Below are 4,508 nucleotides of genomic sequence, written 5' to 3' on the forward strand. Positions count from 1 at the left end.
TATTAACTTAAGAAGTGTGTGAGGGTTTTTTATAGATGCTTGTAAGAACTGATAAGTGCATAAATGTTTGATGGTCTCAATCATGCATGTGTATTTGTGATTAAATTCCGGCATCACGATAGAGGTTTTTTTATCTGCCAAGAGCAGGATATTGTTGAATGCGGAGCTGCTCCATATCTATGAGAATTTAGAATTTTTATATGCATTGAGTTTTCAAGCTGGATTAAAAGTTCATGAGTGAGCTGCCCCACAAATGACCCAAGTTTGCGAAATGTCAAACTAAGCTAGGTTAAAAACATGTTTAACTTTGCCTTCCACTGCCACATTGCGGATTGTACCATTTAAATGGTCTGTTAAATCTGTGGATAGGATTAGCTTCCATGATTCTCTTTGTATAAATTGCCATATGGATGTCCTGTATATGTGCAGTTGGTATAGTGAGAAGGCTACAGTGTATGTCCTACTGTCACATGTGTGTTCACCTTGCTGCACTGTGGAGCTGTGTCTGTTTGCTTGGTGTCCAGAAATCTTGGAGAAAGGGCCACAATTTGGAATTCAGTAACAGCTTCATAGAGGAAGAGAGGACGTGTTAGGAGAAATGTGGGTGAATGGTTGCCTCAGTCTGGAAACACAGAACTATGAATAGTGTGGGCATGTTTGATATGACTGAGAGGACACTTCTCTTTGCCAGAAGGGCACTGATTTTTTTTTTTTTTTTTCTTTTTAAAACCACTATTTACTGGTCTTGTTGAGCATATGGACATAGTGTATTGAGTTAGGAAGATGCTCCTGCGCCTCAGATGCTTGCTTGAACTATTACATGAAGTTCCCTGCTTCCATTTAGGTATGTACTTCTCCACTCTAGGGAAATGTAAAACCCTAAGTTATTGTCGATGTCCAAGAGAGCAGTACACATAGACATGTACTGAAGACATTCCTCTTGCAGCTGTTCTTGGTGAAATCTAATCTGTATGAACTGTACCACTGTCTCTGAGTTTTTCCTCTGTTACTTCATAATCAGGAAGGAAAGAAGACTGCACTCACATTAAATTTATCTTACTACAGTACTAGATTTACTGTTCAATCCCCTATTGGCTATATCTATAAATAAACCAGCCAAAGCCTTTTCCTTGCTTGAGGCTAAGGGAGAGCAGAGAATGGCTGTGGCCCTGAGGTTACTGTCTCATCCTGTCCTTGAGCATCATGATGGTGGAGGTTGATAGAGCCCTCAGCTAGTCTGAAGGCTACAGCAGCTGAAAGCAAGCTGCACAGGACTGCGTGAGCTCCACTACTTGCAATCATGGGGGATTTGAATACTAATTTGACAGGTGCTGTTGCAAGCGGGCAGCATCCTCAGTTCAGGGAGGACTGTGCACTCCCACACAGCCCTAGGTAGATGCCTGTCAGTCTGGTGTGGGAGAAGTGAGTGTCCTACTGTTTTCCATTGTTGTGCCTCATGAACAGTGCTGTCCTTAGTGACATAGCTGGGCGCTGGGCTGATATATTCTGGACAAGGGTGTTCAATGTCAGTTGAAAATAGTTTCTGCCACCCCACCCTTGCCAGGTTGTATTCCTGCCTGTTCTATAGCTTGTTTGGTGTTACAGATCATCTTACCTTAAACCCATTTCTCCACCCTCCTCTTTCCCTGTGTGCTAAGCATGGAAAATAAATGAACTTCATCCAAATTCTATTCTGGGCCTGGTTCCATTATAGGACACAAATGGCAATGGCTGAGACTGTCATGATGCGTTTAGGGCTCGGAGCGCTGATCCCCAAGAACATCCACCGAGCAGGAAGGAAGAGTTCTGCGTGGCAGCCTTGGACTAGCACCCTCCCAGCTAAACAGCTGTTGCAGATTATAAAGAGCTCATAAGAGCATTGCCCTGCATCCCAGTAGCAGTTTTCGTGCCACACCTGCCTGTAGGTGAACTTTAATTTACATTTGGTTTTGCACAGGGCTTGTGTAAGCTAATGGCCTACCTCCTTCAGCTTCTAGGCTGCCTCCCCATAGATAGAGGGAGATCTTTCTGGAGTGTTATCTTCTGAGGGCTTAGGCCACTTGTTGTCACCGAGCTTCCAGCTCTCGGGTGCCAGAGGTTCCAGAAAACATTGGAGCTGCTTTGCCTTCAGTGTAATTTGGAATATCCAAAAGTAGATCTTCATTAGTGATTTAAGATTTCTGCACATAAGTATTTCTAGTGCTAGAACTTTTTGGTACAAATGTCAGCTGATGTAGCATCTGGCCTGGCCATGATAGCACCAAGGTATGTGATGCTGTTCAGTGAACAAGATCAGTAAACTTCTCTTCCTTCTTCCCAGAAGGGTGTATTTTCGTGCTCAGATCTGTATTTTACCACATAAACTTGCTGAGGCCTGGCCGTCACGGATGCAGGGGGAACAATCGGTCAGGGGAGGAAAAATAACTCCCTGAGATTGGCTCTAGTAATAATGCCACTGAATGCATAACCACAGCTGGATGTGGCCTTTGTTCAAAAGAGATGGTACTCATGAGTGATCTTTTCTAATAATTTTTATTCACTTCTGCTTGAATTGCTCCCGCATTACCATTTCAATTATTTAAGGATAGGAGAGCACAGTGATAATTTTATTTTTAGTTATTATATGCAATTTTATTATGTTTTGCATTTTCATTCAAACTGTAGTAATTATTTTAGTATCCATGGTGACAAAACATGCTAGCACAAACATGAAAAGACCTTAGACTGGCAGCAGTTTCCTTACTGTGTAATCAGTTGCTCCTTTGAATTAAAGGTATATCTACCTTTAAATGGCTGAAACAAACTGCACGGTCAGCTGTGCCATTTGTAGTTTTTGAAAGTTTTCTGCAAGCTTTTAGTGTCTTTTTTTTTTTTTTTTTTTAGGAAACTTCATTGAAATAAAATAATTTAAGTGCCTGTTAAACCTATTTTCAGTGTATGCTATCTGCCACACTTCATCAACTAGTAACTACTGTTTTTGCAATGGGAGTTCTGTGTTTATTCCTTGTGAAACAGAGTTATGAAAAGATACTCTGCCATCACTGTAAGGTGAAAAGGGACAATGCTGGTCCCTTTGCCTTTTGACACCCTATTTAGTTTTCTTTCCCAGGGAATACATAGGTTTGTCTTGTATTGGTCAGGACATCTTGCTATTTTTTTTTTAATCTCATCCCTATGCTGAATATTAAAATAAACATAGACTTTGTTATTTGTGCTGTAACACAAAAAGTGATATTTCCTTGTCGGTTTAATTTTCGTGCCCAAAAGGGACTTTGATCTCACAACCTGAAGATGATAAGCGTGTTATATAGTTTGTGGATTGCTCTCAAAGGCTTATTCCAGCCTTTTGCCTTGTTCTCACTGTCAAGATAACAACTAACATGATACGGCAACTGAAATGATTCTTTACGAGTACTGTATATGACAAACGACCATCTGGGTTTTGCTTCAGTAGGATATTTTCTGCAGTGCTCATGGCGCTTACTAGATCTCTGGTTTTTGCTTTGATCGGTTGGGTTACGCTCATCTGTCTCGATGCACAAAGTAAGTAGTGTTATTTTTATAAGTGCTTGTGAGTGTGTTCCTGCTTTTATTGAAATTGAACAAAATTAAATTTATTAAATTCATACAAATCACAATCCTACAAGTTTGAAATACATTGATCTGTTGACTGATAAAATAACATCTCAACAAACAGTCTTCTCGGTGCCCTTAGAAGTGGTCTGTGGAGTTTGAAGGGCTCAGTGATCACAAGTTGAAAACCACTGCTCTTGTTCGTACAGTGGGTTTTTAAAAGTTTGCTGTGAACTTTTGGGGGTTTGGTTATTTTATATCTGCAGCGGACATTAAATAAGACACCTAGGCAGAAATTGAGTCGGAGGATCTATTGTTTTGAAGCTGGGATCAGCTGAATTCCTTGCTGCTGTCGTTCTGCTAAATTAGGCTGCAGTAGCTGCCATTTTTATATCTGCTATTTGTCATAGTGGTAAGGACGCCTTTAAAAGTTCTCTGTGGTGTTTTGAGGAGAGGGCTTCCAAGAAGTGAAAATTGTGCCATCCAGCAGCTGAATGTGGGAGTAGAAACAGTATCTGCGTGCCTAAACTGGAGTTTTTCATATAATTTTGGTTCTTCAGCCTTCCTAGAGAATCTTCTAAACACTGAAAACGCTCAAGTGTTTTTCTTTTGTTTCTGATTGCTCCAGAGAATCACCAGGACTGGCTGAAAGAAATTTTTTATTTGGGAAAAATGCAACAAGATGCTTTATTTAGTTATTGAATTTCCTTTATTTCACTGTGACATAATATTCCAACCACTTCCAAGCTTCCAGCTTTTTGATCTTTTTCAGTAGTCTAGAGCCCTGCTTTCTAAAGTGGGCTTTTGAATATTCAGAGTTGGAGGCACAGTTGCTGACTATAGAAGCATTCACGAGGGTTTGTTCCATTACTTGTGTAGAAATCTGTCTGCTGCTCCCTTACAAATGAGATCCTATAAAGTGGTGTAAATATGAA

The sequence above is a fragment of the Athene cunicularia genome (assembly GCF_003259725.1).
Source record: "Athene cunicularia isolate RWA chromosome 3 unlocalized genomic scaffold, athCun1 chr3_part1, whole genome shotgun sequence".
Taxonomy (NCBI): domain Eukaryota; kingdom Metazoa; phylum Chordata; class Aves; order Strigiformes; family Strigidae; genus Athene; species Athene cunicularia.